This window comes from Manacus candei, unplaced genomic scaffold, assembly GCF_025592945.1.
Source record: "Manacus candei isolate 608988 ecotype Guabito, Panama unplaced genomic scaffold, ASM2559294v1 h1tg000035l, whole genome shotgun sequence".
In the NCBI taxonomy this organism is placed as follows: Eukaryota; Metazoa; Chordata; class Aves; order Passeriformes; family Pipridae; genus Manacus; species Manacus candei.
Genome location: NW_026138083.1, coordinates 88,941 through 102,253, shown reverse-complemented (window position 1 = coordinate 102,253; position 13,313 = coordinate 88,941). Strand labels below are relative to the sequence as shown.

The window sequence follows — 13,313 nt, the reverse complement described above, 5'->3', positions numbered from 1 at the left end:
GCAGATTCGACGGAGATCGACCCCGGGGTAAGCTGGGCGCGTCCAAAGGCGCCGCGGGTCTCGCCAAGGAGGGGAGGGGGGGGGGGGGGAGGCGCGCGGCTGCAGTGCCGTTCCCGGCCGTGTCCGCCAGGCGGCGACTGTGAGGCAGGGCCCGGCGCTCGGCGGCGCTCTTGCAAGCGACGCCCCTGGCAAAGCGGCGCTGCTTGGGCACTGCCGGCCTTCCCCCGGAGTGCCCGGGCTGGCCCAGCACCTGGCCGAACCTCTTAGGGAAGAGGCAAGGAACAACTGCGCTTCTTCTGCCCTTTCTTTAGCCCGGGACTGGAACACAGACAAAATCAAGGGGCTCTTGGACCTGTGCAGGCTCCGAGCAGTTTTCAGCCTTCCTTAGCAGAGCATTCTCACCCTCCGAAAAGCTGAAAGGCTTTAACAGCTGGAGACGCGCCTGCAGCTGTGCAGATTAATGTAGTTTCTTTTAGGAAATGAAGGGGAAGTTTTCCTGTTGGGAGCCTAAATACCGAGTCTACTCTGCTTTTTCAATCAGGTGACGAAGCTTATGGAAGAAAAGAACAAAGGCCTCGAGGTGAGTACATTCTACCGAGTTCTGCTTTTCTGGCATCGGTTTGGGAAAATCACGTGAAATTCTAAAAAGCTTCTCTCCGTGTTTTCTAGTTGTTTTTTCAGCCTTGCTCTAAGTTTCATGTAGAAAAGGGCATAGAATTATTAGAACAGACAAACTAGACTTCCTCGGGAGAGATGGAAGAAAAGTCTGCTGATTCCAGTTCTGCTTTTCTTGTCTTCCCTTCGACTGTCGTTTTCTCTCCCCTGCTGTTCAAATAGGCTGCAGTTAATTGCTCTGCTGAAGAGTTTGCTGTCCTAAGTGTCTGTCAAATTGATGCCTTCAACTCAAGACAGCACCTGCTCCTTAGTTACAAAAAGTTCCTCACAGGAAATTTTCAGGCGTGCCCATAAATCTCCTCGCTGTTTGTTTGGGAGAACAGGCTTTTCTCGTCTGTAACAGAACAGTCGTGTCATCTGCTCTGGAATGCTGGTGGCAATCTAGTCAGAAGAGGACCCCGTGCTTCACTAATTTTCCCTTTTTGTTGTTGGGGGTGACTTCTTCCCAGGCATGTTATTCTTGACCCCCCGGGGCAAACGGAGGTGTCAGCGTCAGGAGCCATCCTAACTGAGGCCCTGGGAGGTCAGTGCTTTTTGTGTGACTGGACGGTGAAGCTGTCTGTGGGAATGACCTGGCTATGGCTCAGTGTAGTCCTAATTAAGGTGTCTTTTACTCCGTGTTCCCAGGCTGCCTCTTTCCCTTCGGTCGCCGTGGGTGTGCCGGACGCCTCTGGCAGGACTAACCCTGTGGCTTTTATGTCCAGCGTGCTGTGCTGTGTGTGCCTGCAGGTAAGAAAAGCTGGGAGTGCAGTCCCTCTGCTTTGGTTGCTGTGTCTCTTTGGGAGTGATTTTGGAGGGGAATGCCAGAGCGATTTGGTTTGAAGGGGACCTTCAAAGGCCAGCCTGTCTTCCGTGGGCAGGGACACCTTCCACTGTCCCCGGTTGCTGCGAGTCCCGTCCAGCCTGGCCTGGAACACTTGCAGGGATGGGGCAGGCTCAGCTTCCCTGTGCAGTGTGCTCTGATATCTCTCCACTGGCATCCTGAAAAATTTTGTCAGCACGTTTTGTGTGACAATGGTAAGCGGGACCTGGGTGAAAATTGGGGTTCTCTGAGGTGCAGAGGGAAAGAATTCTCCTTTGAAGTCCAATGTAATTCAGTTTTGCACGAGTCTTGTCTGACTTATGTTTGAATTGCTTTCTATTCTAGGCAGTTCTTTTAAATTAAACTTTTGTGTCTCCCCCCCAGTATCTTGTACAAGACAAAGCTACCTTTCCTCGTGGGAACGGACTGGCCGGGCTTTGGCAATCTGGCCCCTCGAAAGACTAAGTGACCTCTTCCAACAGGGGAAGACTTTCTGGCAAGCGGTGCCAGGAAGAACTGGAGTTTCTGGAGAATAAAAGCTGGAAGCGTGCCCCTGAAAATCCCCAGCCCTGGGTGGTCAGTGGTCTGACTTGCACGGACCGGTGGCCTTGGCCAGGAGCGGTCCTGGGGAAGCGCCTTTGCCCAGGCTGTAATTTTAATTTCCCTTGGATGCTTGGCAAAGCCCCTCTGGGTGAGCCCCAGTGCCTGGCAGGAGCAGAGCGGGCTTCCAGGGAGGTATTCACCTGGTCAGCGTCAGGAACCATCCTACCTGAGGCCTCGGTGAGTGCTTTTTGGACGACTGGACGGTGAAGCTGTCTGTGGGAATGACCTGGCTATGGCTCAGTGTAGTCCTAATTAAGGTGTCTTTTACTCCGTGTTCCCAGGCTGCCTCTTTCCCTTCGGTCGCCGTGGGTGTGCCGGACGCCTCTGGCAGGACTAACCCTGTGGCTTTTATGTCCAGCGTGCTGTGCTGTGTGTGCCTGCAGGTAAGAAAAGCTGGGAGTGCAGTCCCTCTGCTTTGGTTGCTGTGTCTCTTTGGGAGTGATTTTGGAGGGGAATGCCAGAGCGATTTGGTTTGAAGGGGACCTTCAAAGGCCAGCCTGTCTTGCGTGGGCAGGGACACCTTCCACTGTCCCCGGTTGCTGCGAGTCCCGTCCAGCCTGGCCTGGAACACTTGCAGGGATGGGGCAGGCTCAGCTTCCCTGTGCAGTGTGCTCTGATAGCTCTCCACTGGCATCGTGAAAAATGTTGTCAGCGTGTTTTGTTGGACGACGGTAAGCAGGACCTGGGTGAAAAGGACATTCTCTGAGGTGCTGGGAGAAGGAGGACTCGTGCGGGCACCTCCAGAGACAGCGGGAACGGGAGCGTGCTGCGGAGGAGGGAAATTCCAGGGGGTGGGTGCCGGGAAATTTGTCCTTCCCTCGCCCTGTGCTCTGCACTTAGCAGTGGGTCAAGTGCAGAAGTTTCCTGGGGACCCTGGGAAATGATGCCGGGTCTGCCAAGAAAAGTGGGGCCAAAGGAGCAGGACCTGGGTCTGCCAGCGTGGGAGAAACAAGGGACGGGTCATCCTCTGCCTCCAGGAGGGAGGGCAGCAGGAAAGGCCACGGACTAAAGCACTGAAGTGCCGTTCCCCAGGGAGCCCCTGCCCAGACCTGAACTTGCTTCTGCACTTGCTGTCCCTTTCCCAGCGGAGCCGAAGCGTCGGGTGCCGCTGCCGGGGGGATGGAGCTGCCAAGGACAAGCTGGGAGGGTGTTTGCGAGGGAAGGGGGTAGAAGGAGCTCTTGATGTGCTTTTTTTACTTCTTCATCCCACAGAATTGCCACGAGAGGAAATACTTCAGAGGGGCTTCCCTCCAGATAAGGCCTGAAGATGCCAGGAGGTTTCAGCCGGGAGGAAAGGAGCTGTGGAAGAAAAGCAGCCTAAAAACAGCCAGTGGGGATCATCAGGTTTTCCAGCCAAGAAGAACAAGGAGAGAGATGAGGGAATCGGGTTCCAATTCCTAATGCTTTGGTGGGTGCAGGAATGATTTCTGTGTGTTTTCCAGTCCCTTTGGATTCCTGGGATGATTTTAAAATGATGGCTTTAGCAATCAACTAAATCGCAGATGTTGTTTTTGAGAGGAAATGATGCCAAAGAAATGCAGAGTTTTGGGTCAGTTTTGGGGATGATTTGGGTCAGTTTTTGGGGTCAGTTTGGGGTCATTGTTTGGGGTGATTTGGGTCAGCTTTTGGGATGATTGGGGTCAGTTTTGGGTCAGCTTTTGGGATGATTGGGGTCAGGTTTTGGGGTCAGTTTTGGGTCAGCTTTTGGGGTGATTTGGGTCGGTTTTGGGTCAATTTTTGGGGAGCACTGGGTGTTACTGGGGGTTGTTGAGGAGCACTGGGTGTTACTGGGGTGTACTGGGGAGCACTGGGTGTTACTGAGGGTTGTTGGGGAGCACTGGGTGTTACTGGGGAGCACTGGGAGAGAAAATGAAAAATAAAGAGAATAAAAAATAAACGAAGTAAAGAAGGAAATATAAAAAAGAAAATTTAAAAAAAAAGGCAAAAAAACTAAAAAGGAAATAAAATGAAAATGAAATAAGAGAGAAAAAAAAAAAAAAGAAACCCCTTCTTGGGCACCCCGTTTCCTCTCCTCCCCCCCCCCCCCCGAACCGTAAATTGCGGGGTCATCACCCCTAAAATGTGAGAAGGGGACCCCGAAATGTGGGTGAGGGAACCCCAGGGAGCCGGAAAAGTGGAGGGGGAGCCGCAGTAAGAAAGCGAAGCCGGGCGGTCGGGCGGCGGGGTGGGGGGGTGGGGTGGGGGGGGCGCATGCGCAGTCGTTGGCAAGACGCCGGCGATCACGTGGTAAGTAAGGGCAGGCAGGAGAGGGACCGGCGACGCATGCGCAGTGGCTCTCGTGCCGGTGCAGCGCGCCCTGCTCGAGTTAAGGGCCGGTTCCGGCGGCAGGGCGGGACTCGCGGCCTCCCGTCTGTCCCGGGGTGTGCGGGGGGGGAATAACGTGAATTTCTCCTGATTTTAATTCTCTTGGGCTCTTGTCCTCATTTTAATTTTTTTAAGGCTCTTGTCCTGATTTTAATTCTCTTGGTTCAAACCATTTCCTAATAAGTCAGTTTTAATGAAGTGTTTTCCAGTCCCTTTGGATTCCTGAGATGATTTTAAAATGATGGCTTTAGCAATCAACTAAATCGCAGATGTTGTTTTTGAGAGGAAATGATGCCAAAGAAATGCAGAGAGAGAGCATGGAATCATCCTGGGATCCTGGAGTGGTTTGGGTTGGAAAGGATCTCAGGGATCATCTCCTTCCACCCCCTGCCACAGGCAGGGACACCTTCTAATAGACCTCCAGCCTGGCCTTGGCCACTTGCAGGGATGGGGCAGCCACAACTTCTCTGTGCCAGGCCACCTCCCCACCCTCCCAGGGAAGAATGTCTCCCTTCTGTGCAATCTTTCCCTTTCTTCTCTGCAGGAAGTGGGCTGGGACAAGGGAATTGGCTCCCACGAGGCCGAGGATCAGAGCGGGCTGTGCACAGGGGACAACTTCCACTTCCGAACGGGGAAGGGCCCCTTCGTGCCCACCCCTGGCAAACTGGGACAGAGTAACATCTGCCTGCAGCTGGCTGGAGTTCCCGTTGGCTCTGGGCTTTCAGCCCGCCGGGGCTGCGGCGGGAGCCGCGCGGAGGGAACGGGGGCCGGGGCCGCGCCGAGGGCCGGGGCCGGGCTGAGCGGGCGGGGCGGGGCCGCAGGGCCAGGCGGGCTGGGATTGGGCGGAGGCGCTCGAGTGCTGATTGGGCAGCGCTGCCGGCCCGCGGTATAAAGGGCCGGCGGGGCAGGTGGGGGCGGTTGTGTGTGGGGGCTGAGGGTGTGGCCCCGCTGCTGCCCGGGCTGCGGAGGGGAGAGCGCCTTGGCCGCTGGGTTTGTGCACCGGGGCAGCCGGGGGCGTTTAGGGGCGCCTTGTGCTGGGCGGCGGGGCCCGGGTAAGCCCCTTACCTGCCGGGTGCCCCCGGGGGGAGCCGTGGCATGGCTGTGGGTCCTGTGCTCTCTGGGTGTCTGAGGGTTTGCTTTGGGATCCCAAACCCTTTCCCCGTGCAGGGTTATGAGGCAAAGACTGCTTTAACTTGGTTTTTTGGTGCTGCGTTAATGCTTTTTGCTCGTTCTGTGTCCATTTGCAGCCTCGCTCGTGGTTTCCCCTGGTGTGGAGGCGAGTTGTGCTTCCTGCTGGGAGAGAGAACGGCCTTGGGAAGCTGCTCCATGAGCCACAGCTGTGCCGAGCCCGGCAGTCTGTCCAGGTAAGAGCAGGGCTTCTACTGCCCGTGAGGAGCTGGGTTTGCTGTTGGAAGATAGAATGTGCCTATGCCTTTAAATGCAAGGACAGGCAGAAGCCGGGAGGGACCCTGAGCAGGTTTGGTGGCACGACAGCAGTTTGAAAAGACCTTGACTGTGGGAGAAATGTCCAGGAAAACGATTCCTTTTTTGCAGGGAGGCAGTTTGCGAGGACAGGGGGGTTGCTGTGCTCTCTAGCAAAACTACTGACCTTGGGATGTCTAGGGTGGGGAGATGTTGGCCACGTGTGGGCTGGAGCAAAGGTGTGTGGGTGCCTGTGTGTGACAGCCGTGGGTGTGCAGGAAGGGGGGTTCTGGTGCCATTGGAGCTGCCAGGGAGCCAAAAGGGGCACGGTTGTCTGAAAAAGGCAAAAAGTCTCAGTCTCTGTTGACACGTGTACCAAAGGAGATGCAAATTTTCCCTTTCTCGTTGCAGACTTCGCAAAGCTCCCCAGGAAAGGAAGCTTTATATTCCTCCCCAGCTTTATGCTAAAGGTTTCCTTCCTCCTGTCTCAGCACCCTTTCTGCTGTTGGGAGAGCACGAGGTGGATGGAGAGGATCCCCAGGCATCTGCAGGCACAAGGGACTCATACAACTGCGATTTTCCTCCAGCCCTCGTGAAAGGGACTTCCAGGATACTCTTGGGAATGTACCAGCTCTCCTGCTGGAGCTTTTCTATGGAATATTTGAACACAAAGGGTAAAACTAAAGTCAGGTCTGTTCTGGAGTATGTTACACTTGTGCAAAACTCCGTTCTTCTGTTTATTTTCTGTTCTGGAAAGAACAGTCTGGGGTTCCTGGGCACTTCCTATTGAGTGATTCCATGAAAATAATTTTGTACTGAAAGGGGAAAGGAGCTGTCTGTGGGAGGTCAGGTGTCCATGATAAAAGCTTTATGCTTTTCAGTCAGATAAGCCTTAAAATATCTCACAGTGTATAGGAATGCCTGGCTTCTAAAAGTCACCAGCTGAGTCTTAGAGGCTCCTTTGAAGAGCTGTTTTCAGGCAGGCAAATTGCCCCCCAGGAGGGACTCTGTGCCTGCTCTCCCGTGGCTCCAAGGGATCTCTGGCCCTTCACGCCGGCACCGAGATTTTCTCGGGAAGGGCCTCAGATCCCCGGACCAGTCTGGGACACAGGCAAGATCCCCCTGCATTTTGGGACCAAATTGGCCCCTGGAGGGACAGTGCTGTTGGTGCCCCCCGGGTTGGGGCACCCCGAGGACTCCAGCGCGCACCGAAAGGATTATTCGGGGAGATCCTCGGGGTGCCCGGCCCTGGGGAGCTCAAAGCAAGGTCCCTGCCATGGATTCAGGCATTGCTGAGAGTATCCCAGGGGTCCCTGTCCCTGCTAGACAGGGAGCTCTCTAATGGGCTGTAATTGGGTTCTAAAAGTGGTGCTCCAAGTGCCAAACAAGTGTGGGATTGGGATTAAGAAATGAGCAGTGAGGGTGCAATTGGCTGTTTTCTCTGGAATGTGACTGTGAGAGCTGCAGGAGTGCCAGGTGTGTGTTCCAGTCCCCAGCATTTGGTTTGCACGTGTCCTGCTCAGACACAAGTACAATTTCCTCAGTCCTGAACACAGCAGAATGAGAATTATGGACTGGCAGTGTTAAGGTGATTGGTGTGACAGGGGTCAAACTGGGAAAACATTGGGGAATTCCTCAGTTTGTGCTTTTGCCAAACTCACCCAAACCTCTGCTAGGAAGTGATGGGCTGGAAAAGTTGAGGCAGAAATGGAATTGAAAACTGGGGCTCTTGACACTGTAATTGCTGAAACTAAATGTGTCCAAGCAGCAGCTCTTGTTGTGCAGGGAATAACTCCTGTCAGCAGCAAGGCCCTGACTGAAGTGGCAGCTGCAGTTGTTCCTGTGGTGTGGGCCAGTGGAGCTGCAGGAGAGTGGAAGAGGGCAGAACCTGTAGGTATTACCCCTGATGTGGGATCTCTATGGGTAAGGCCAACCCAGTATCCTTTAAAATCAGAATGCCAGACTGGATTGGTTGCAGGAACAGCTAAATTGGCTCCTCCTGGTTTGCTTGTAGGACGTGAATGCAAGAACCTGCCAAGAAAACCAGTGGACAAGATGATTGATTAGTGCAGGACCTGAGAGAAGCACCTTGAATGACAACCTGGAGGAGTTTCCAGTATTGGATTTAAAAGATGGCCTTTGCATCTCCTTGAGCAAGGAAAGCCAAGAAAGCTTTGCTTTTGCAGGAGAAAATGGGGCAAGCAGGCAGGAAGAAGAGAAGCCCCGTGACTCCTCCCTGAGCCCCAGACAGCCCATGAACTGCCTTGCTGGGAATGGTGGGACGGGCTGGACTCTGCATTGCTCCCTCGGGATGTGTGGTAAGACTGTTATGGCGACTTTTTGAATAGATGGTGCAAGGGCAGCCTTTAAGCAGCTGAAGCATTCCCTGAGGAGAGCTCTGGGTCTGCCAGATGTGTCAGAACTGTTGGAAGCATCTTTGGTGGGGAGGGCAAACAAAGGCCAAGGTGTGCAGTGACCCCCCTGAGAAGGGACTTTCAGTTAATGGCATCCCTGATGGTGAACTTTGTGGGCTGTTCCCCCTGTAGGGCAGGTGATAGTCCCAGCTCCAGTTATGGGAAAAATGGTTAAAAGGGAGCCCCAAAAGCTGGAAGTCCTCCTGGAGGCTCCTGGCAAAGAGAGTTTGCTGCGTTCCCCCTGACAGAAGGACAGTGATAGCTTTTGAGTGCTGGTAGATCCTTTTAATAGATAGCCTTGAGTGTGTCCTTGTTGCACCAGTAGGACTTATCAAAGTCCCCATATTCCAGGAGATAGACACATTGAAGTTTAAAATATTCTTCCTAATCCTTTGTTGGCTTGAGGCTCTCCCCTCAGGAACTGCAGGAACTCCTGGTGCCGCCTGGGCCGATGGATTGGACGCCCCAGCCCCTCCGTTCCTGCCCAGCCACTGGGGCCGTGTCCAGTGGTGGCACTGCCAGCCCTGCAGGTGAAGTGGGAAGGGCCTTTGCAGGTCTGGTGGGTCACATTTATAGCAGGTAAAGTTGCAGTAAAAGGACCTGGGGTCTGTTATTCTTGAGTTCAGAAAGCTCCTTTTGATTGGTGAGCAGGACAAAGTGGATCCTTAAGAGTTCCCATCCGTGTTTGTGTCTCAGCCTGTGTTAGGATTCAGGGCTGTAGCTGTTGTTGTCACTGAGGAGTCAAACTGTGCTTTAAATAATGAGACCCTGGCCTGATGGCCCAGTGTCAAGGCAAAAGGTGGAATGCTCTCTGAGTGTTGAGATGTAACAAGGGCTAATCCTTTTTGCAGTGGGATGGAGCCTGGAAAGTGCACAGAGCTGAGCCCAGGGATTGAAAGGGACCAAGCAAGGGAGGTGAAGAAAGAAGGAAGAAGGGAAGTGAGGCAGCAGGCAAGCAGCACCAAGTTGCTGTGTAAGCAGGTGAGTTGTGTTGAGGTTCCTCAGGCAGGCACTGAGGACTTGGAGGGCTCCAGACAGAGCAGACCTGGGAAGGCCCTCGGTGAAGCCCCTTGGAAACCTTCTAAGGGTAGTTGTGTATGGTGATAAGTGTTGGGAAATGTCCTGAATGTGGAACAGGAATGCAGGGAAGGAAAATGAGCCCTCCTGTAATGCTGACCCCTCCCATCAGCTGCAGTGGAGACCCCTCCGTGTGCCCTTTGGGAGCGGATTGCCAGGACCCCCGTGGGGCTGGGATCATGGCAGGGTGTTGTAAGCAAGGAATGCCTGGCTTCTAAAAGTCACCAGCTGAGTCTTAGAGGCTCCTTTGAAGAGCTGTTTTCAGGCAGGCAAATTGCCCCCCAGGAGGGACTCTGTGCCTGCTCTCCCGTGGCTCCAAGGGATCTCTGGCCCTTCACGCCGGCACCGAGATTTTCTCGGGAAGGGCCTCAGATCTCCGGACCAGTCTGGGACACAGGCAAGATCCCCCTGCAGTTTAGGACCAAATTGGCCCCCTGGAGGGACAGTGCTGTTGGTGCCCCCCGGGTTGGGGCACCCCGAGGACTCCAGCGCGCACCGAAAGGATTATTCGGGGAGATCCTCGGGGTGCCCGGCCCTGGGGAGCTCAAAGCAAGGTCCCTGCCATGGATTCAGGCATTGCTGAGAGTATCCCAGGGGTCCCTGTCCCTGCTAGACAGGGAGCTCTCTAATGGGCTGTAATTGGGTTCTAAAAGCGGTGCTCCAAGTGCCAAACAAGTGTGGGATTGGGATTAAGAAATGAGCAGTGAGGGTGCAATTGGCTGTTTTCTCTGGAATGTGACTGTGAGAGCTGCAGGAGTGCCAGGTGTGTGTTCCAGTCCCCAGCATTTGGTTTGCACATGTCCTGCTCAGACACAGGTCCAACTTGCTCAGTCCTTAACCCAAGAGAGGGAGAATTATGGACTGGCAGTGTTAAGGTGATTGGTGTGACAGGGGTCAAACTGGGAAAACATTGGGGAATTCCTCAGTTGGTCTGTTTGCCAAACTAACCCAAACCTGTGCTAGGAAGAGATGGACTGGGGTCTCTGATCTCCTGGGCAGTTGTTTTGCATGACCCTGGGAGCCTCTGGGATTAGACTGGCCTGGGCAGACAGGGAGCAGTTTGTCCTGTGGAGCTGGGCTGGGTTTGTTGAGGATGCCTTGGGAGGCAGGGCTGGAGAGGCTCCTCTGTTGGCTGTAGTGGTGGAAGGTTGTAGCAGCAGGGCTGGAGCCTTCGCCCTCCTGCTCCCCCCGTGAGCCCCGACGGGCCCGTGCCCTTGGCAATGGAGGGCCCTCCATTGCTGAGTCAGCGGTTCCGGGGGCCAGGAGGGATGGGATCAGGATGCCGAGCTCCGCCCAGGGCCAGGGCTGCCAGTGTTCAACCATGGAGGGAACTGAAAGCACAGTGAGATGGAGGCCAAGCTGCAGCACAGGGATGGGTGAGAAAAGACCCTAGTCCTCAGGTGGAGCTTTGAATTCCCTGGAAAAATGGATCCTGTCAGATGGATCAGGCCCTTGTGGGTGCTGGAGCAGAGGCCTCTGTCATTTATGGTCACCCTGAAAGGTTGCAAGGACAGCAAGTTCTGACTGCAGGATGAGGTGGCAAACAAAGTGAAGTGGTCCAGAGAAAAGCTGAGGCTAAAATTGGTCCTGTGCCAGAGCAGCCTCGTGCAGTGCTTGTTGCTGTCCCTGAGTGTCCCATTGCAGTGGATATTTCCAAGGGTGCCTTGTGCTGGGGAGCACTGGGGCAGTTCCCTTTCCCTGGGCAGGGCAGGCAGGGCACGTTTCCCCCCTCGAGGGTGGCTCCACAGTCCCCCCCTGTGCCCTGGGAGCGTGGCAGAACACCTGGACCCACTGTCCTTGTCAGAGAGGGCACAAGGGATGGTTGGATGGGGGAGGGAATGGCTCAGGGAGTACAAGCACCATTACAATGAGTAGGGCAGCACCTGGAAAGGAAGAAGGGGAGTTAATCCAGACAAAATCCAAGCACCTGCCCAACCTGTGATATTTTTAGGAACTCAGTGGTGCTGTGGTCCCCAGGAAGTATTGCCCAGGACTAGGCAGGAGACTTCAGGCTCTGTCACCCCCAGAGCAAGTGTCCAGGGGCAGGCAGTGGGGAGGCAGCTCTGTTGTTGAGGATGGGGTTATTTTCTCTGCTTTTTTTTGTCTCCAGAGATGTTCTTCCCGTTAATCCAAACTGACTCCATCTCCTAACTCTCTGAAGAGGTTTTCTGCTTTTTGTGGGAGGGTAAGGTTTGGGTTCTAACTATAGAAGAGCCAACAAAATAAAGGCTTTGTGGCAAACAAATGGTGTCTCCCAAACTCTTTGTACTTCAAATAGATGCCTTTATTCTTAGTTTTTTCTTATTGGTATTCTCAAGGTACTTAATACCCTGTCTACAGTTATTTATTTTGGCTTCTCTTTTTTATTTGTTACAGAGTTGATGTGACTGACTTCTTTTTGAAATGCAGCAGTGCTCTCAAGGATATTTCCCCCCCACTCCTGGGCTTGTGCAGGGCTGTTGAGTCCGTGTGTGCCACTGTTCTTGTCCCAGGGGGACCGAGTGACATTTGGAACCAAACCTGGGGACTTGAACTCTAGGAATGTTTCTGTGTCTTTGAATTTTAAATTGCACATGAAGCAGAAATATGTTTGTGTTTTCCAGGTTATATTGTCATGAAAATAGAAATGCATCATTGGATCTTACTCCTCTGAGGGCAAACCACCAGACTGATCATTTCTTAGTCCATCAGACCCAGTGCCAGGAACTCAGAGGGCTGTTTGTGTGCAAATGTGCTGAGTGGTGGTGGCCCCCGTGAGACTGTGACCAGCTGGAAATGTGTGTGTGTGTGTGTGCAGAGCTGGGCTGGATCCCTTGGGATTTGGCTCCCAGATCCCCCCCAGCCTTCAGGAAAACCAGAGGCCACCGAACCCTGAGGGAAGGGAGTCCCATTTGCAGAAGGGTTTGTAGATTGGGGAAAAGCTCTCCAGAACAAAGCCTGTGTTCCAAACCCCTTCAGGCCAAAGTCAAGGAGCACAAACCCTGGAGTCATCAAGTTATGAAGTTTGGTTCAAACCATTTCCTAATAAGTCAGTTTTAATGAAGTGTTAAAAGGAGAACTTAAATAAGGGTAATTTCTGATGGAGAATAATGGGAAGAAGTGGTTTAAGTTCCCTAAACATGTTTTATATCAGTCCATGGTTATTTAATTGAGCATTGTTTGGAATTTTTCTTTTTGCATTCGTTCCTGGTGTGCTTTTCTCTATCTAAGGGATGTTTGGAGGTCTTTTTGATTGCTTGAAGGTTTTTAATGTCAGTGCTGGATTGGGGTGGACAGTCATTGTAACATGATTTAGAGTTGGATGCATTTTATTCTGTGTGCCCTCTTTGATGTCTCGTGTTCAGCGAGTGACTGGTCAGAGTTTGGCCCAAGCCTTTGTTTTTCAGGTGAAAAACCCGAAGGGGGAATTGTAGTTGCAGCTTTGCCCTTGAGCTGCAGCTGGAGCCTGGCCAAAGAACAAGGCAAAGCTCCCTGGGGAAGGAAGGGGGAGCCAGAGAAGAAAAGCAGCTGCAGCCAGAAAGGTGGGTTTGGGCGGGAGAAGAGGGGCTGTGACCCAGCAAGGGGCTCTGGAGGGCTCTGGGGTCCCTGTAATGGCTCTGGGGTCTCTATAGGGGCTCTGGGGTCTCTATAGGGGCTCTGGGGTCTCTATAGGGGCTCTGGAGGGCTCTGGGGTCCCTATAATGGCTCTGGGGTCTCTGTAGGGACTCTGGGGTTTCTATCGTGGCTCTGGGGTCCCTATAATGGCTCTGGGGTCTCTGTAGGGGCTCTGGGGTCCCTCTCCTGGCTCGGGGTCCCTCTCCTGGCTCGGGGTCCCTCTCCTGGCTCGGGGTCCCTCTCCCTGCCGGCACAGGAGCTGCTGCCGCCCCAGCAAGAGGCAGAGGAGTCGCTGCCCAGAAGCAAGAACTCACTGAGAGCTGAACTGGGGCCGTGTGGGCAGGGCCAGAGGGGAGCAAAGGAAGGGATTTGTTGCTAAGAAAAGAAATAAAGTTTGGGTC

The 13,313-nt window shown here is 53.7% G+C and overlaps 2 long non-coding RNA genes across 3 annotated transcripts; both read left to right on the top strand.

Annotated features, from left to right (window-relative positions):
- The first annotated feature begins 281 nt into the window (after positions 1–281).
- Positions 282–3,616, top strand: LOC127473382 (uncharacterized). The gene is made up of 4 exons (XR_007905432.1): positions 282–580; positions 1,125–1,198; positions 2,362–2,463; positions 3,293–3,616. It is a non-coding gene; the product is annotated as an uncharacterized LOC127473382 (long non-coding RNA).
- A 637-nt stretch (positions 3,617–4,253) lies between these two features.
- LOC127473378 (uncharacterized) lies at positions 4,254–10,151 on the top strand. 2 transcript variants are annotated; one of them, XR_007905424.1, is made up of 3 exons: positions 4,254–5,395; positions 5,653–6,066; positions 6,239–7,979. It is a non-coding gene; the product is annotated as an uncharacterized LOC127473378 (long non-coding RNA). The 2 variants fall into 2 exon arrangements; XR_007905425.1 differs by adding an exon at positions 10,082–10,151 and having other exon boundaries at positions 4,256–6,066; positions 6,239–7,303.
- The last annotated feature ends 3,162 nt before the right edge of the window (positions 10,152–13,313 follow it).